Below are 21,254 nucleotides of genomic sequence, written 5' to 3'. Positions count from 1 at the left end.
TCTTAGTTGTAGTCCATTGGCCTTCTTGTCTATTGCCCCTACCTCTTCAACATTCTACTGCCCTGTGTGGAACACTTCACAGATGGTATTTACTGGAAAGGAGGGAAAACAGGGAAGCTCCCTCAGGAGGAAAATCCAGCCATCCTGGCTTTTTCCTCTCTTTTCTCCTCAGGAAGGACCCAACCCAAGCAGGAGTTCATATCGGCTCCACAGAAACATATGTAAGTGCAGCAGAAACTCTTTATAATACAACTAGTATTGGTCCATTTTACAACTAAAGAAACTAGAGCTCAAAGAATTTAGGCTTACTGTTCATCCAAAGACAGTAAGTCTGTGCTTTCTGAACTGGACTAATGGGCCCTGAAAGTTTAAGATTGAAATTCCTTAAGTGAATGCTAGGGGATATGATGAATTAGGATTGGAGCAAGGCCCTTTTGCTGGGAGGTGTGGGGGGGTTAGTGCCAGCATGATGTCATCAGAAAATAGAGCTCTGAATTCATTGAAGCTGTTAGATGGGCCATCATACTGGGCAAACTTTGATTCTCCTTGTGAAAGAGAGAGAACCTGAACCAGAAGAGCTAGCCTACATGTGTATCTGTGTGTATAAGTTCTCTCTCAGTGTCCTCACATCTGAGCACGTGTTAGCTCCTGTAACCCACATCACCTAAATGCTCTGTTCCATTATTATCACCAAGCATAGCTGATCCCTGAGGTTAAGCATAGTACTAAAGGGTCAGTGACTTGTCCAGGTCATACAGCTGGTACAGGGTGAGGTGGCCGAGTAGGGGAGGGTCCCAGATCAGCTGGCTCTTTTTGACTATTGTACTAAACCACTTCTTCACTGCAGGACAATACAAGGCACAAGACAGTGTCCTCTGCAGCAGAGACAGACTGATATTGAATGTTAACTGACACAAATTATTATTATGTGCTGGAGTCCATGGGCAAGACCAGAGTGATTAGGTGTCTTCAGAGAATAAATGAAATGCCAGTAAATTATCCATTGACTTTTCAATAGGAAGCAGAGAAAAAACCCTTATTTTCTATTTCTAAAGTACAATCTAGAGTGGGTTTCTTGTGGGAATATAGATATCTCCTTGCATCTTATATGAACTATTCACCTTTATGATAAATTCCTCTAAGAACATCAACATATTCATTTGCTCCACCCCTTATTTCAAGGCCTCTCAGTCTATTGTTCAACATTGCGATCTATTGGGAGAAAGAGGAATTTGCCAGCCAGGCAGACACAAGAGATGGAATTAGATATATGATCCTTCAGTCCTTCTCCCACCTCATGTGAACTCATATTCTATGGTTTTCATTTTAACTCACACTATTTATGACCATGACAGTTTCTCACTGGGGAGACCACTGGCTTCTTGAGAAGGAAGAGAAATTTTAAGTTGCTATATTTTTATAAAAGCAAATTGGAGGCTAGAATCTGAGTGGAACATACTGAACAGGGGAAGACAAACCATTTCCAAAAGGAATGCATGGAAAGTGTGGATTCCACTTCTCAAGAAATTTTTCTGCATTACTATTTTGCTTCTCAAAATATCTTCACTAAACCTGTTATCTCATGTCACGCACAGAAGAGCACTGTGGAGTCATAGTATAGTATCTTCAGAGAAACAGACCTCAGAAGATTAAAGTTATATCAGCTTTTCAATATGAGCCTTAGAAAAATTGGTGAAAAATTTAATGATAAACAAATGGAAAGAAGCAAATAATTTATGTTGCATTCAAATGATGGAATATATGAAGCCATTAAAAATGACATTTTTAAGATTTATTAATAAAAGTGAAGATGTTTCCATTCAAATATCAAAAAACAATATAAAATTCAAATGAGTATTCTTTAAATCTCAAGTATGTAAATGTCTCTCTTGGTAGAAGAAATGAAACAAAATGAAAAGAAACATTTGAGTTTTAAGACTTCTTCCCTGACAAAGAGGATGGGTTATTTTCTTCCTTATTATACAAGAATTTTTACAATGAAAATATTATTTCACAAGGTCAGTTTTTCTTGTTTTTCAATTATGGTAAAGATATGATTTGAAAACATCAGAAAGGACATATTATTGCTATGCACAGCATATACTTTATGTTTATTATCATTTGTCAGATACCTATACTTTATGTTCATTCTAATATGTGACTTTCTAAAATTTTGAAAAGATATTTATTTTGGCAATTATGGTTGTAGAAACTGAGACAAAGAGATTAAGTAACTCAGTCCACATCCAAAGGGTGAAGTAGCATAGGAGGATGCTAATTTTGTAGGTCATAAATAATGATATTCACAAAAATTTTTTAAGGACCTGAAAATTATTCAAACTACAAATTTAACTAAATGGGTCAAGTGGTAAAGAGGGTGTTTAATTAATTCTGGCACATAAAAATAATATTCTCATAGATTATATAAAACCTGAAATATTGCTCACAAAAATGTTAACCAAAATCAGAGACTATAAAACCAAATATGCAAATGTCACTTAAAAAGTACATTTATATATAAAATACCAAGCAATTCTATTTGTATTCATAAACACAAGAGAAATACAAAGTAACAGTAAATGATGGGTGCCTTATAGTATCATTTTTATTTTTCACTTTACTTAGATTTTGCTTATGGAACTACTGTTACGTACAAAATTTCCCATGTTTATAGGCTCTTTGTGTTTGCATAGGTCACTTCTTTCTGCCACTGTCCTCATCTGTGAAATATAGATTAATAACAACAACTATATCATGGGTCTGTGGAGAGGATGAAATAAAATAGTGCCAGAAAATGTTTAGAATATTGCCTGACAAATAACAAGTCCCCAAGAGACATTAGGTGTGTATTAATTATAAAGCTTATTATTGCCTATCACACATAACTTTGCTTTGAAAATGATCCTGCTTGCCACCTCAGGTTCATGAGACAGTTGCGAGGCCCAGGGTGAGTAGAAGTTGGTTTCCAGAGACTGTTCGGACCCCTGTATCCACACAAGTGCAGGCTGGTCTCTTCTTGGAGGCACCCAGATTATAACTGAAATTTGATTTTGCTGAGTCTCTTCTGGCTGGTGACATCTCAATTAATTTTACAAAACACAACAATACTCTGGTGCATTTGCACATGGTATATTCAGTAACATCAATGAGATAACTCAACATTTAATTTTTGTTTTGTTGTGCAGTTACAGAAGAGTAAGGTCAGGTTTTGTATCTGAGTAGAGTGACAGACAGACACAGGGGCTGAACTCAACAGGCCTGTCCTCTTGCTTCTGAGCAATGTTTCTGCAGTATGGGATCCCAGGAGGAAAAGCCAAGTAGGTGTGAGAATCGTCCTGCCTCTCCCCAGACAGACATACATACCAGGAATTTCCTTCCAGATTGGGAGCTCTTTTACTCCATCTGCCCAGCACTCATGGGGCACAGGAAGCCCAAGAACTGTTCAGATCAGTGGCAGAACATAAAGAATTACAGGAAACTACATCACCACTTCTGAAAAACCTGAAGCAGCTCCACCCTCCTGCTGCTGGCCTAACATGTCCTGCTAACGGGGACCTCACTTCTTACTCGTCATCCAGGAGCCAGCCAGGCCAACAGGATGCCACTGCTGGAAGAAGATGTTCTCCTGTCTCTGGGCCTGTGAGTTGTCCCCCAGGCACTTCAGTCTACAGGTGAGACTCAAGAAATTCTTTATTGTTGCCTTTTTCCATATCATTTGTTTATGGGAATTTCTCTTCTTTGCTTGAAGTTGGCCTCGGGCAGGTGAAGATGGAGAAACCTGACATATCAATTTCCAGAGCAAGAGATGAGTGTGTCCATATATTATGCAAGGTGTCCACTGAGGATGTTAACAAAGGAGCCGTTCACTGGTACTGACGGGAACCAGATCAGGGATAAAATATCTCACATTTGTCTTGACAAACTTGTTCAAGGTCACACTGTGGGAAGAACAGCAAACTTCCACTTCAAACTTGAAAATAAATTTCTCCAAGCAGGAAGACAAGTCCATGTACTATTGTGCCTGCTGGAGTAGATCCACAGCATCAGCATTGTCAAGAGAACCTGCACAAGAACCCTCTTCAGGTCTGACCCACCCACACCCTTCTCAGTATGGGCAACCACAGAGGCTGCACCGCTGGATGCCCAGCCTGAGTCTCTCCCTCTGCTGTAGCTCCTGAGCTCTGCAGGAAGATCTGTTGTAGATTCTGCTCACACAGTGAGTGACACATGATATCAGCAATTGTACGAATTAAAGCAGTTTGACACTACTTCCCACTAAATTCAGCTGTCTGGGAAGTCTGAAAATATGGGGTGGCTGGTTCAGAGAAAAATCTATTTGCCTTTTAATTCACTGCAGAGACAGTGATGTCTAGTAATGGAATGGTTCAGAATGAAGATGACAGAGGACTATACATTTTACATAAATATTTTTTGTTATTATTACTTCCCAATTTTATTCATGGGCACTGCAGTTCTCAGAGGTAGAAAGATCTTTCACATGTGAATGAAACATTCATGTGTGGCCATCCTGTGGCCATCTTGAAGGAATCTACTAACTGTGATACCTATAAGTAAACATCAGGTATTTGGGGTGTAGGAGAAACCAAGGGATAAAACCTATATCCTAGTGGTAGAAGCAGCACCTCACTCCACATTCAGGGATCAATGCTGGGAGAAAACCAACACTGCTCCATTGGAACAGACCCCAAGAAAGGACTTGATAAAGATGGACGGTCACAGGTGGAGTCAGTATTTTCAGCACTAATGAAGTCAGTATTTTATTGGCGTTTACATTTAACAATGGGATTGTTTATACAACACTATAGAATATAACTATATACATATATGACACACTTAAATGGTTATATATTTAATTTTCCCAACTAATACTATCACTGTTGTATATCTTCCAGGAAAAAAAAAAAAACTACAATTAATCATAGAGGATCTGTAAATTATGTCCATGCCCATTAACCCCCAGTTTTGAAAATAAAACTCTATTGAAACACAACCTTGACCATATGCTTACAAATTGTAACAGCTTCTGCACTACCATGGAACAGTTACATAGTTGCAACAAACACCCACAAATTCTAAAATGTTGACCATTTGGTCCTGTATGGAAAAACTTTGTCAGTCATTGCCCTAGAATGATATACTACTAGTGACCAGTGATGTGGAATGACATTTATTGTTGTTTTATGTTTCTCTATTTCTCACTGCTTCCTCAATGCCCCTTTGTGATATATCCATTCTCCCCATATTAACTGTCTTAACTCTGGAGAAATTGTCTGACATTTCTCTGATTCATTTTCTTCATTTAAAAAGGGAAAACATATTTTTCTGAAGGAACTGTGGAGAGGAGTAACTTCAATATAATGTATAAAGTTCTTGAAAATGCTTGGAGCATACCTAATATTCACTATATTGGGGAATGACTTTGATCACATCCATATGATTAGATGAAATATTGCATATTTGAAAATTTAATTATTTACACCAGTATTCTAAGTCCTTGGTACTCAAAATTTGATTCATAGACCAGCAACAACCACTTCCCCTAGAGCTTATTTCATACGAGGGATTTCAAGCCTCAACCAGGCTTACTGAGTAAGAATCCTTCACAAAAGTTTCTTTTTTTTCTTTTTTAATTTTTCTAAATTTTTTTTGCTTGATTTTTATTATTATTATTTATATATATATATATATTTTTAAATTTTATTTTTTATAAACATATATTTTTCCCCCAGGGGTACAGGTCTGTGAATCTCCAAGTTTACACACTTCAAAGCACTCACCATAGCACATACCCTCCCCAATGTCCATAACCCCACCCCCTTCTCCCACCCCCCTCCCAGCAACCCTCAGTTTGTTTTGTGAGATTATGGTTTGTCTCCCTCCCAATCCCATCTTGTTTCATTTATTCTTTTCCTATCCTCAAACCCCCAGGTTGGATCTCCACTTCCTCATATGAGGGAGATCATATGATGGTTGTCTTTCTCCGATTGACTTATTTCGCTAAGCATGATACCCTCTAGTTCCATCCACGTCGTCGCAAATGGCAAGATTTCATCTCTTTTGAGGGCTGCATAGTATTCCATTGTATATATATACCACCTCTTCTTTATCCATTCATCTGTTGATGGACATTTAGGTTCTTTCCATAGTTTGGCTATTGTGGACATCGCTGCTATAAACATTCGGGTGCACGTGCCCCTTCAGATTACTACGTTTGTGTCTTTAGGGTAAATACCCAGTAGTGCAATTGGTGGGTCATAGGGTAGCTCTATTTTCAACTTTTTGAGGAACCTCCATGCTGTTTTCCAGAGTGGCTACACCAGCTTGCACTCCCACCTACAGTGTAGGAGGGTTCCCCATTCTCCACATCCTCACCAGCATCTGTCATTTCCTGACTTGTTAATTTTAGCCATTCTGACTGGTGTGAGGCGGTATCTCATTGTGGTTTTGATTTGTATTTCCCTGATGTCAAGTGATGTGGAGCACTTTTTCAAGTGTCTGTTGGCCATCAGGATATCTTCTTTGCAGAAATGTCTGTTCATGTCCTCTGCTTGATTGGATTATTTGTTCTTTGGGTGTTGAGTTGCTAAGCTCTTTATAGATGTTGGATATTAGCCCTTCATCTGATATGTCATTTGCAAATGTCTTCTCCCATTCTGTCAGTTGTCTTTTGGTTTTGTTAACTGTTTCCTTTGCTGTGCAAAAGCTTTTGATCTTGATGAAGTCCCAATAGTTCATTTTTGCCCTTGCTTCCCTTGCCTTTGGCAACGTTCCTAGGAAGAAGTTGCTGCGGTTGAGGACAAAGAGGTTGCTGCCTGTGTTCTCCTCAAGGACTTTGATGGATTCCTTTCTCACATTGAGGTCCTTCATCCATTTTGAGTCTATTTTCGTGTGTGATGTGAGGAAATGATCCAATTTCATTTTTCTGCATGTGGCTGTCCAATTTTCCCAACACCATTTGTTGAAGAGGCTATCTTTATTCCATTGGACATTATTTCCTGCTTTGTTGAAGATTAGTTGACCATAGAGTTGAGGGTCTATTTCTGGGCTCTCTATTCTGTTCCAATGATCTATGTGTCTGTTTTTGTGCCAGGACCATACTGTCTTGATGATGACAGCTTTGTAATAGAGCTTGAAGTCTGGAATTGTGATGCCACCAACTTTGGCTTTCTTTTTCAATATTCCTTTGGCTATTCGAGGTCTTTTCTGGTTCCACACAAATTTTAGGATTATTTGTTCCATTTCTTTGAAAAAAATGAGTAGGATTTTGATAGGGATTGCATTAAATGGGTAGATTGCTTAAGGTAGCATAGACATTTTCACAATATTTGTTCTTCCAATCCAGGAGCATGGAACATTTTTCCATTTCTTTGCATCTTCCTCAATTTCTTTCAGGAGTACTTTATAGTTTTCTGAGTCTAGATTCTTCGCTTCTTTGGTTAGGCTTATTCCTAGGTATCTTAGGGTTTGGGGTGCAATTGGAAATGGGATTGACTCCTTAATTTCTCTTTCTTCTGTCTTGCTGTTGGTGTAAAGAAATGCAACTGATTTCTGTGCATTGATTTTATATCCCGACACTTTACTGAACTCCTGTACCAGTTCTAGCAGTTTTGGAGTGGAGTCTTTTGGGTTTTCCACATATAGTATCATATTATCTGCAAAGAGTGATAGTTTGACTTCTTCTTTGCCAGTTTGGATGCCTTTAATTTCTTTTTGTTGTCTGATTGCTAAGGTTAGGACTTCTAGTACTATGTTGAAAAGCAGTGGTGATAATGGACATCCCTGCCATGTTCCTGACCTTAGCAGAAAAGCTTTCAGTTTTTCTCCATTGAGAATGATATTTGCAGTGGGTTTTTCATAGATGGCTTTGATAATATTAAGGTACGTGCCCTCTATCCATACACTTTGAAGAGTTTTGATCAGGAAGGTATGCTGTACTTTGTCAAATGCTTTTTCAGCATCTACTGAAAGTATCATATGGTTCTTGTTCTTTCTTTTATTAATGTATTGTATCACATTGATTGATTTGCAGATGTTGAACTAACCTTGCAGCCCTAGAATAAATCCCACTTGGTCTTAGTGAATAATCCTTTTTATGTACTGCTGTATCCTATTGGCTAGTATTTTGGTGAGAATTTTTGCATCTGTGTTCATCAAGGATATTGGTCTGTAATTCTTTTTTTTTGATGGGATCCTTGTATGGTTTGGAGATCAAGGGATGCTTGCCTCATAAAATGAGTTTGGAAGTTTTCCTTCCATTTCTATTTTTTTTGGAACAGTTTCAGGAGAATAGGAAGTAATACTTATATAAATGTTTGGTAGAATTCCCCTGGGAAGCTGTCTGGTCCTGGGCTTTTTGTTGTTGTTGTTGTTTGGAGATTTTTGATGACTATTTCAATCTTCTTACTGGTTCCAGGTCTGTTCAGGTTTTCTATTTCTTCCTGGTTCAGTTGTGGTAGTTTATATGTCACTAGGAATACATTCATTTCTTCCAGATTGCCAAATTTGTTGGTGAAGAGTTGCTCATAGTATGTTCTTATAATTGTTTGTACTTCTTTAGTGTTGGTTGTGATCTCTCCTCTTTCATTCATGATTTTATTAATTTTGGTCCTTTCTCTTTTCTTTTTGATAAGTCTGGCCAGGGGTTTATCAATCTTATTAATTCTTTCAAAGAACCAGCTCTTAGCTTTGTTGATTTGTTCTATTGGTTTTTTTTTTTATTTCTATTTCATTGATTTATGTTCTGATCTTTATGATTTCTCTTCTCCTGTTGGGTTTAGGCTTTCTTTGTTGTTCTTTCTCCAGCTCTTGTAAGTGTAGGGTTAGGTTGTGTATTTGAGACCTTTCTTGTTATTTGAGAAAGGCTTGTATCACTATAAATTTTCCTCCAGGACTGCCTTTGCTGTGTCCCACAGATTTTGAACTGTTGTGTTTTCATTATCATTTGTCTTCATTAATTTTTCAATTTTTCTTTAATTTCCTGGTTGATCCATTCATTCTTTAGAAGGATGCTGTTTAGTCTCCATGTATTTGGGTTCTTTCCAAATTTCCTCTTGTGATTGAGTTCTAGCTTCAGAGCATTGAGGTCTGAAAATATGCAGGGAATGATCCCAATCTTTTGATACCGGTTGAGACCTGATTTATGACCCAGGATGTGATCTATTCTGGAGAATGTTCCATGGGCACTAGAGAAGAATGTGTGTTCTGTTGCTTTGGGATGGAATGTTCTGAATATATCTGTGATGTCCATCTGGTCCAGTGTGTCATTTAAGGCCTTTGTTTCCTTGATGATCTTTTGCTTGGATGATCTGTCCATTTCAGTGAGGGGAGTGTTAAAGTTCCCTACTATTATTGTATTATTGTCTATGTTACTTTGATTTTGTTATTAATTGGTTTGCATAATTGGCTGCTTCCATGTTAGGGGCATAGATATTTAAAATTGTTAGATCTTCGTATTGGACAGACCCTTTGAGTATGATATAGTGCCCTTCCTCATCTCTTATTATAGTCTTTGGCTTGAAATCTAATTGATCTGATGTCCATTAGCATGGTAAATTGTTTTCCACCCCCTCACTTTAAATCTGGAGGTGTCTTCAGGTCTAAAATGAGTTTCTTGTAGGCAACATATTGATGGATCTTGTTTTTTTATCCATTCTGATTCCCTGTGTCTTTTGATTGGGGCATTTAGCCCATTAACATTCAGGGTAACTATTGAGAGATATGAATTTAGTGCCATTGTATTGCCTGTAAGGTGACTGTTACTGTATATTGTCTCTGTTCCTTTCTGATCTACTACTTGTAGGGTCTCTCTTTGCTTTAAGGACCCCTTTCAATGTTTCCTGTAGAGCTGGTTTGGTGTTTGCAACTTCTTTCAGTTTTTGTTTGTCCTGGAAGCTTTTTAACACTCTTGTTTTCTCTCTCTTTTTATCTCTCCTTCTATTTTCAATGATAACCTACCTGGATATAGTATTCTTGGCTGCATGTTTTTCTTGTTTAGTGCTTTGAATATATCATGCCAGTTCTTTCTGGCCTGCCAGGTCTCTGTGGATAAGTCCACTGCCAATCTAATATTTTTACCATTGTATGTTACAGACTTCTTTTCCTGGGCTGCTTTCAGGATTTTCTCTTTGTCACTAAGACTTGTAAATTTTACTATTAGGTGATGGGGTGTGGACCTATTCTTATTGATTTTGAGGGGGGTTCTCTGTGCCTCCTGGTATTTGATGCTGTTCCCTTTGCCATATTAGGGAAATTCTCTACAATAATTCTCTCCAATACACCTTCTACTCCCCTCTCTCTTTCTTCTCCTTCTGAAATCCCAATTATTCTAATGTTGTTTCATCTTATGGTGTCACTTATCTCTCGAATTCTCCCCTCGTGGTCCAGTAGTTGTTTGTCTCTCTTTTGCTCAGCTTCTTTATTCTCTGTCATTTGGTCTTGTATATCACTAATTCCTCCTTCTGCCTCTTTTGTCCTAGTAGTGAGAGCCTCCATTTTTTTATTGCACCTCATTAATAGTTTTTTTTATTTCAACTTGGTTAGATATTAGTTCTTTTATTTCTCCAGAAAGGGCTTTTATCTCTCTGGAGAGGGTTTCTCTAATATCTTCCATGCCTTTTTTAAGCCTGGCTAGTACCTTGAGAATTGTCATTCTGAACTCTAGATCTGGCATATTACCAATGTCTGTATTGATTAGGTCCCTAACCTTTGGTACTGCCTCTTTTTCTTTCTTTCTTTTTTTTTTTTTTTGTGGTGAGTTTTTTCACCTTGCCTTTTTTTCTAGATAAGAATATATGAAGGAGTAAATAAAATACTAAAAGGGTGGCAAAGTCCCCAGGAAAATGTGTTTTAACCAAATCAGAAGAGACCCCAAATAGTTGGGGGGGGGGGGAAAGGGGATAAAAAGAAGTTCAGAGAAAAAAAATTTAAAAAAAAAGAAAACAAATAAGGAAAAATATAAATAAGAGAATATATACATATACTAGACTGGTGACTAGAACAGGGTCACCCACTTAATTTTTCGAGTATTTTGTTCTCTTAGAAGAAATTACCTCCCAAAATTTTAAAGAATGAAAAACATATATAAGGGTAAACATAATGAAGTGATGGAATATGCCTATAAAGAGGGAAAAAATTTTTTTTTTAATTTTTAAAAAAGGAGTTGATAAAGTAAGTTGGTTGGGGGAATAAAGAAAAAGAAAGTGGAGAGAATTTGCTTGGGCTGGAGACTACAACAAGCCTGGTGCTAGATTTAGGGCATATTTTGATCTATTAGAAGAAGTTTGACCCCAAAGTTTTTAGAAGAAAAACCCCTATGTGTATACAAAAATAAAGTTAGATACAATGAGGGATTAAATATGACTATAAGAATGAAGGTTCAAAAAAGATTATTTTTTTATAAAAGGTATTTTTAAGATACATTAGTTAAAAAAACATTAAAAGAGGAAATAAAAGTTAAAAAAATTAAGCAGAAGAAAAAATAAAATTAAATTAAAATAATTAACTGCAAGACTAAAGAATCATGGAGAGAAAGCCATGAATGCCATGATTTGCTTTTTCCTCTGGAATTCCGCTGTTCTCCTTCGTAAGTGAAGTTGGTCTTGGCTGGATTTCTTGTTGATCTTCTGGGGGAGGGACCTGTTGTAGTGATTTTCAAGTGTCTTTGCCCGAGGCAGAATTGCACCACCCTTACCAGGGGCCAGGCTCAGTAATCTGCTCAGGTTCACTTTTTGGAGCTTTTGTTTCCTGAATGCTTTCTGTAGAGTTCCAGAGGACGGGAATGAAAATGCCGGCTGCCCAATCTCTGGCCTGGAGGAGCCGAGAGCTCAGGGCCCCACTCCTCAGTGTGTCCTCCGAATAAAGCACTCAATTTCTCCAGTCTCTCTGGCCTCTCATTCTGGTCTCCCTGGCCTCCAGCCACCCTCGGAGCTCACCCAGTCTGTGACCAAGCATCTCTGTCTCTGGCACACAGCTCCACCTGGAGTCTCCAAACCCTGCAGACCCCTGAGCTCTTTCAGAGGGTGTCTCCCAGGATCTTCTGGGGACCCCACTCACAGAGCAGTTGCCTATGCCACAGATTACAGTTCAAGGTAACCCCGAGTTGAGAGCTCACTCCTCAGCTCTGCTCTGTAGCCAGCTTCCCCGCTCTAATACCTGGGAGCTCTGCGACACTCAGACACCCCTAATCCTACTGTGACCTCGCAGGACCTGAGGCGACGCTGACCCCACATGGGCTTCACCCCGGTTTAGCCTCTGGAGCAATGTCCCTCAGTGGAGCAGACTTTTAAAAATCCTGATTTTGTGCACCATTTCTCTGCCCCTTGCTGGGAGCTGGCCCCTCCCCCCATGGTCTATCTTCCTGTCGCTTTGGATTCACTTCTCCCCCAGTCCTACCTTTCAGAAAGTGGTCAATTTTCTGTTTTTAGAATTGTTGCTCTTCTTCTCTTCAATCTCCTGTTGGATTTGTAGGTGTTTGCAATGGATTGATAAGCTATCTTGGTGCTCTCCTGCTACCTGGTGTGGTCTCAGCCTGCTACTTCTCTGCCATCTAGACTCCTCTGCACAAGGGTCTTACAGGATTCTTGCATTCTTTGCAGTCTGAGAAACCAACATCTGAGAGACCAACATCTGAAGGTAGAGAATCAGTTGAGAGGTACACAAAACAACACAAGACCATGAGCTTTTCCCTGAAAGGAGTGAATGAAAAGTATGCATGAAGGCTCTCTGAGGGCTTATAGCTGCTTTTCTATCATTTCAACTTTTGAAGAGAAAGCACAGTTCTTTATGGTGCATTTTATAGATCAGGTATTCACACAAATCTCTCTCTCTCTCTCTCTCTCTTTTTTGTTTGTTTGTTTGTTTGTTTACAGTTTGTTTTTTCACAGTTAAGTTGGTTCAGGACACTTAAAAGTCTAGTGATCTACCATGACAGTAGGAGGCTTGCAAGACCAGACAACCAGCTGTTGTTCTAGTCATTCCACCCTGAATTTTCACTGTAGGAGTTTCAAGCCAAACTTTTGGCATGAGCTGGAAGGAAGTCAGTGTAAGGTAAAAATTTCTGGTGAGAGCTTGGAATGCACATAGATTGTGCTGTTGGTGAGAAAAACACCATTTGCATTGAAGAACACAGATGAAGCAATTCCATAAGTTGACCATACATTACTAGGCTTTGGCCAATGTTCTCTTTGATTTTCTTACACTGGAAATGCAGTAGATAAAACAAGACAAGTCAATGCCTATTGATTGCCGTGTCAAGGGCCGATTTTCACTGATGATGGCTCAGTGAATTCTAGACATAGTAGAACAAAGTGGGGTGCAAGCAAAAGAATAAGTCCCTATGTTTGATTAGCATAGATCTAATCATTACCCCCAAATACTGTAGTCTCATTAGTAAGGGAAGATTTGGTCCCCAGATTAAGATGTCATGTTGGAACATGCAATCATCACAAATTGCTAATAATAATAGTAATGATATTATAATATCTCATTTTCACATCATGTTTAGATGTGGAAATCTTATGAAAGATTTTAATACCAATATTTACAGTAGAGGTCAGCATGGTACAAACATTGTAATAGGATCTGACTCTGTGTGTGTCAACTTGCAGAACATGCTCATGCACCAGGGTGCCTGGGTGGCTCAGTCAGCTGAACGTCTTGCCTTTAGCTCTGGTCATGGTCTTGGTGTCCTAGAATCAAGGCCTGCATCTGGCTCCCTGTTGGGCGGAGAGTCTGCTTCTCCTTCTGCATCTCCCCCCACCTTCTGCTTGTGCTTTCTCTCTCTCTCTCTCAAATAAATAATAAACCCTTAAAAAAAAAATCCCATGCTCATATAAAACATGGGTAATTGTCATGAAAGTGTTTGGCCCCAAAACAAAGTTGATCATGACATATAACTTGTGTGAGCTGACACGTTTCCTTTCCAGATGGTGAAAGGGTGTTGTCAGAAAGCCTGGTTTTGGACCCAGGCTGACCTGGAGATCTGGCTCCAACACTTGTTGCTTATGTGAACTTGGGTGATTATACCCTGGCCTCCAGTTCCTAATTCATAAAATGGGATAACAGTATGCATCCAGTAGGGGTCATAAGAAATTCGAATGAGACTGAATAAAGTGCCCAGCTCAATGTTTAAAGCACCATAGTTGCTGTGTAGGTGTTGCCCCATTTCAAACCTAAGGGGAGAATTGTATCCAGTATGGGGAGTGGTTTGTAGCCAATCATACTGACAGAGCAGAAATTCTTTAGAGGATTTGGCTTTACTTCTAACTGCTCCAATGGAAAATTACCTTACTGTCCACAAATATACAAAAATCTTGAATTTAGAAGTGTTCATTTCTTCTCAGTGGACTTTTTCCAAAATTGGCAACAAAAATGAAATTAAAATGCGTTTGATTTTTAAAATTTTTATATTTTCTTTATGTATTTTATTTTGGGGGGAAGGTTTATAATTCTCAATTTTTATTTTTATTTTTTAATTTTTTTCTTCTCTTTTTTTTATTATATCATGTAGTCATCATACAGTACATCACTAATTTTTGATGCAGTGTTCTAGGATTCATTGTTTGTGTATAACACCCAGTGCTCTATGCAGTACATGCCCTCCTTTAATACCTATCACCGGGCTAACCTATCCCCCCATGTATTTTAAATCTTAGTCCTTTATCTTAATTGATATCATCTCTAACACGTACAAGTTTGGACTTAGTACTCATATTTAGTAGAAAAACAATTAAAGATTGAAAATATAGTTAGAATGTACTTAGAAATACAGTTATAGATACAGTTATTACTTTTAAATATACTTAGAAATTCATAAATTTGAAATTCATATTTGCATATGAAATAACTATGATTATTTAACAAAAGAAAAATAAGAATAAAATAGAAAAACTTTGAATAAATACCCATATGCAAGTTTGAAATATCACACTTAATTGAAAATGTGGTTGCATTTGTTTAATTTGTGTACAATTCATCTTGTTTCTTTAATAAAATATATACAGTTCAGGCAATTAACTTCAAAACTTTTTTTGATTATGAATATATATAAATGTATTGGGAAAATTTATTTATTTTGTAAACTGGTTTCTATTTTATGCATCATGAAAATGATTTTGGCCATAAAAAAAACCTTAATAAATTTTAAAAAGAATGTTGAAAGTAAAAACATGTAATATAATTACCCAAAATATAGGCACTAAGCATACTAATCAAGTGCACTATTTAATGCTCAGCTAACTATCACATTGAGAAAAATATGGAAGTTCAAGATTCATTCTGTGAAAAGAATGGAAAAGAATGAAAATTCATGCATCTACCTATGGAAAAGGGACAGAAGGTAAGCATACTGTCTTACCATCCAGAAATTTCCAAATTCATCCTTTGATTTTCAAGTTCTTTATTATATTTTTTATTTTTTATTTATTTTTTTAAAGATTTTATTTATTTATTTGACAGACAGAGATCACAGGTAGGCAGAGAGGCAGGCAGAGAGAGAGGAGCAAGCAGGGTCCCTGCTGAGCAGAGAGCCCGATGTGGGGCTCGATCCCAGGACCCCGGGATCATGACCTGAGCCGAAGGCAGAGGCTTCAACCCACTGAGCCACCCAGGCGCCCCTCAAGTTCTTTATTATAACAAATCAGAATGATTTCTATAAGAAAACCAAGCTTCGTAAGATGAAAACTGGATTCTTTAATCTATTGACAAGAGGCTAAAATTGTGTAAACATCATGTACTGTGAAAAATTAGTCTTGTTTTATATATAACACACTTCTTACAGACAAAGTAGTACATGGTTGGAGAAATAATAGTGTCTTACTATCATAATCAATAAAATGCTATCTATTCTAGGGCAATATATACAAAGTTAAAACAAGTACATTATGATATGTTTCATTATAGCATGAATAAATAACTCGTCATTGCTTGTTTATGAATTTAGTATAAAAATCAGGAGCTTTGCTGCACAAGCACAAATTCTCAAGAATTTTTAAGGAGGGCACATATTGCATGGAGCACTGGGTGTGATGCATAAACAATGAATCTTGGAACACTGAAAAAAAACAATAAATAAATAAATAAATAAATTTTATTCTTTTCTTCTCAAAGGTGAAATCCAATTCTGGTTTGCTTAGGAAGTTTCCCATTAGATTATTATTCTAACTCTAGTCCACAGAGAAAATGAATAAAACATCTGTGTTTCACTTGGAAAACAAACTGGAAAGTGTTCTACTATTTATAATTTCAATCACTAAATTAACATAAATATATAAGTAAGGAAAATTTCAGCATTCAAATGGCATGTCCTTGAAAACTCTGATATTTTGACATTACAACTGTAGAAAACTTAGAACCAAAACTATTAACATAACAATGGTTACGTATAATTGTATTCAGCGGATGAAATCAAATAAAAATTTGGAATATTACAAATTCAGCAGGCTGCTAGGGCAGATTCAAATTCAGTGGGGAGATACTAAGAGTCAAATTATGGTGTCTTCTTAGTCAAACTTCAACTTCAATTAAAATTCCACCCTAAAATGTGCTTTTAGCACACATTTCCTAAAGGAAACAAAGTTGTGATCAATGCATTACTTGATACAGTTAATATAAGGACATTTCTGGAAATAATCAGTTAATTTTTTTAAGCAAAATTTTGGAAATATTGCAACATTGCTTCTAAATTCAAGGCCTTGTAAATAATTTGGAGGGGCAGGTTTAATACTTCCCTACTCAAAGTCCTAGAGTGATTCAGATGTGAAAGTGAAATAGTCTATAAAGTCAGAAATCAAGGAAAAGAATTCCGGTATCAGAAGTAGTCATGAGATCCATATTAAAGTTCAGTTTGATATATGTCATATACATATGGAAATAGATTCCCATTCATACAAGTTGCTATGTATTGTTCCAAAAAATTCCACATCTTAAGCCAGATTCTGTCACTTAATAGCTATGACTCTGAGTAAGTAACATAAACTCTAGGACTTCTTTTCCCATGGAAACTAAGAAGAATTAATAATTCAAAACCCACTGTGGGTGAAAGGCCATGGCAAATACTAGTTCTATAGCAAGCTTTCCTTCCTTTTACTATATGTTAGGTATTTCCAAACCACAAAATATTTGTGTTTCTCTAACATATTTTTAATTGCTCTTCCATTTTCTCCCACAGACAAAAACCCTAATGAAGACATTTCCACCAAGCCCACAATATTTCTTTCTTCAATTGCTGAAATAAAAGCCCTTAAGGCTGGAACATATCTTTGTCTTCTTGAGGATTTTTTCCCTGATGTTATCAAGATAGATTGGAAAGAAAAGGATGACAAAAAATAATTCTGAAATCCCAGCAGGGAGACACCATGAAGACTAAGGACACATACATGAAATTCAGCTGGCTGACCATGACTGGAGCATCAATGGATAAAGAATACAAATGTATCATCAAACACAAGAATAATAAAGGAAGAGTTGATGAAGAAATTCTTTTTCCTTCAGTAAACAAAGGTATGTGCATATAAGTAGGCATATAACATGAACCCTTTGTTTCAAAGGGAATGTCCCAACTTTTCTGTCAAGTATTAATGGAAAATAAACAAATAGAAATCTTTCTTTATCCTGTTACCTTTAATGGTAGCATCACTGTCCTGCTGTTTCCCTATAGAATTGAAATAGTATAGGCTTTGAACATACAGAGAAAAAGAAGAGGAAGAATTCATTTAGCCTCAGTTTCATCATCCAAAAGAAGGTACAATGTTGTTTTTTAGAGTCATTGTATGATTAAAGGAAGCAATACACGTGAAAGCCCTTGCCGACCTCCCACAAAATAAATGGTCAAAAGAGAGTCCACTTTGATGATCTTACTTGATCAGGAAGTAAGAACAATTATACATCTTTCATGAATGTTCTACTCAGCAAAGTCCCTCTCAGTTCATTCTTGCTCTACACAAAGTATAACCCATCAACAATGAATTGTAAGTTACAAAATGCTGTTCATTTGATAGAACCTGATCACAGTTTAAAAAAATAGTAATTTGGCTCCTGAGGTTTTAGTATGGTCTTGGGCTTCTCAGATTTCAATTGTATGTACCACTCTATGGTGAAATTTGATAATTAAAGATTGGGTGAGGCTAATGTCTATAAACATTCTTCCATTCTACACAGTGAATGTATTTCTTACCATTGGTAAATCTTCTCAGCAGACATCTATTGCCGTCCTCATGAGTGCCAGTCCACTAAGGGATGAAGGACTAACTACTGTCCCAAGGAGAATCACTACCATAAAGCAAATATCCTTTTCCTAATCACTCATATTCACTTGTGATTCAGATGTAGTGTCCAAAAGGAGCCCCACTGGTGCAGACACTAGACATATTTAGACAGTGTGGGCAGACAGCTGAATGTGTCTGGGCCAGGCTTTGATCAGTACCTCACTAGACTCAGAAGTTAAGTCCTGAGCATTAATGTCACAGACCAAAGCCCCAAAGGGCCCATAAGAAGGAACTTTTGTTTGTACTTTTCCCTGTGGGTCACAAGCCCCTTTTTAAGCCATGGGGAGCAAGCACCTAACAAGCTGTATGAGGAGCTTTCTACAGACAAGTCTAAGTTTCTGAAGTCAGTCTCCGACTTCCTGGGTCTGTTAAAAAGAAAAACACAGATCCAAATGGCAACACTTAGCTTAAGGTCCCATGTAACTAAACTGAGACTTAATACCTAACTCATGTGCAATTTCAAACGCCCAGAACAGTGACCTTTAACAAGTGACCATAGGAATTTCCTGGTTAGCTCTATGATGTTTACTGATTCCATTCCACTTAGGAGGGCGATCTCAACTTACACAATGCATCTTTGCTAATAATTTCATTTTCCACACTCCCTGCTCACTTCCTCACTTCCTTCTTTCTGTAGTCCTTTGGAGCTACCCTCTACTTGCTAGATGGCATGCTGCCCCACTCATAATTGGATTGATTAATATAGCCATTGGTCTTTAACATTTACTGGTTGAATTTTTGCTAACAGATTCGGTGGTAGCCACAGATTGGGTGGCAGCAACAGTATCCAAAGTGGACTTCTGGGGCATTCAGAGATAAGGAGAAACACAGGGGTGATAACTGTGAGGCCTATGAGTTCATTGTCTTTCTCACCATTCTCAAGGGCTCTAGGTGAGTTCTACTTCATTCTAAGCTCTGCTCTCCTTGCTTTTATGCTCCTGATCTAATTGGCTTTTCTACAGGGTGAGTCAGCTTGGGCTGGCAGATAGTTATGCCTAGACCCCAGTGAGGTGGCACATTTGTCTGGAGTCCTATTGAACTGACATATCTGCCCAGAGCCCTGCTGAAATGGCAGGTGGTCTACATGGAGCCAAGCCCCTAAACTTTCAGACCACAGTTCCCTGGACAGAAACCTCAACAAAGTTCCAGGAGAATTACTGGTGGCACACCCAAAGCCTTCTTATGGACAGGACACAGTAACTTCTCTTAGATAAACATACACTACACATACACTAGGGTACAGATAATTGTCTTGTTTCATGTAGATAAAAGCTACTGCTAAAAGGGATCTCAGAAGCAGAAAAAGCCAAAATCAAAAAGTCAAGATAAAACAAAAACAAAAAATGCACACAGATCAAGCATTAAAGGCTGTTAGAGTACTCGCTACCTCAAGAATATTCCCCTGATAGCCTGATAGTATAAGTTGATCAGAGAATGGGTTGGATGAGCATGAGGTAATTCATGAATCTCAAGAAAATTTCTATGCAATAATCCACACTGATAAATATGCACAATCTCCAATTCTAGATTACTTCTGCTGCTAGAAGCTCAAATGTTTAGCTAATGGGATCCTTAAATTCTGAAGTGTCGAGTTCACTGCTTTCCAGTACACCAGTTTATTTTACATCTAGGAACTATAATCCCAGATATAATGGCAAAATCTTCCTAAGTTTGTTTTGTGTCCTTGTGGAACTGGCTTGGTGATTGTCAGACTGGAGACCCCAACATAAGGCCAGAAGGTTTAGGTCTACATTTCATTTGTGGCTACTTTACGGCAGGACCAAAGTGTGGCTTAACTCCATTCCAGGAGTAGCTGACACCCGGGTAGACTGCTCTCACCAAAACAATGGATGAAGACTTCATACGATAACCAAACATGAAACACTTTCTCCCTCTGTTTTTTTTTCCCCCTTAACTTTGGCACTGGCCTGAGAAGGTAGCATCTTGATCTGTTATCTCCCAGGTCATTGTCAAGGGGGCTAAACTCTGGAATTTAGAGCAACCTGTACTTCAGGTTAGCACAAAATCTAACGGCTAGTCCTAAATTTTCTCAAGCTAAGACAGCTCACTGGTTGACTCCCCTAAATTTATATCCTGTGTTGGAATGAACCTACCAAGAAGTTTTTGAGACCCAGGATTCACTCCTTTGAGAGAGCCCTACTTCCCTGGTTAGGGATAAATGTAAATGAGGTACCATCAAGAACTTCTTCATTCCTGAAATTGCTGCAGAATCTCTTGCTAAAGCAAGGGCTATCCAACAAAAAGCCTTAGACTCTAGCTAAAGTTGTTCTTGAAAATAAGTTAGCCCTTGATTATCTCTCAGCTGAGCAAGTCTGGGTCTGTGCTGTAGCCACCAACTGAGTCCTGGATTAACACTTCAGGGAAGTTACAACTCAGTAAACATCAGCTCACTGACCAAGCCACGTGGTTTAAAAGAGTGACTCCTTCAGTGTCTTTCTTATTTGACTTTAATTGCTTTGAGTCTCAGAGACCATGACTTCAAGTTGCACTAAAACACTGGGAATTATAGTTTATGGTAATTCTGTTTATAGTAATCATAATAATCCATGTAGTGTGCTCTGTTCTCTTAAAAGACCTAGGTGCAAGCTCAGAGCCAGTTAGACTGGAACATCAAAGAATAAAGAGAACGACCAACTCAGAAATCATAAAGCTGAAGTGGTAAATTGGGAATATCACAAAGATTAAACAAAAAGGTCAAGAACTGTGAATGCCACACTAGGCAACAGTTGCTGAGAGTGGTGTTAATGCTTCAGTTTTGATCCCAGCTCTCAGTTAAGCTGAGAGTCTGATCAAAAGGCAGGGTTGTCAAAAGGAAAACCACAAGCTCAAAATGGCCTCATTGGCTTGAGGCTCCAAGTCAGTGAACCAAGGCTTAATACCAACCCAACTGTAGTTAGTTTCTTTCTTTCTTTCTTTCTTTCTTTCTTTCTTTCTTTCTTTCTTTCTTTCTTT

General features: G+C 37.9%; 1 pseudogene; it reads left to right on the top strand.

Moving 5' to 3' along the window:
- Window positions 1-21,254, top strand: part of LOC116876851 — a 45,866-nt pseudogene that overhangs the window by 12,844 nt on the left and 11,768 nt on the right.

This window comes from Lontra canadensis, unplaced genomic scaffold (assembly GCF_010015895.1).
Source record: "Lontra canadensis isolate GAN:19392208 unplaced genomic scaffold, GSC_riverotter_1.0 scaffold48, whole genome shotgun sequence".
In the NCBI taxonomy this organism is placed as follows: domain Eukaryota; kingdom Metazoa; phylum Chordata; class Mammalia; order Carnivora; family Mustelidae; genus Lontra; species Lontra canadensis.
This window is presented reverse-complemented; position numbering and strand designations above follow the sequence as displayed.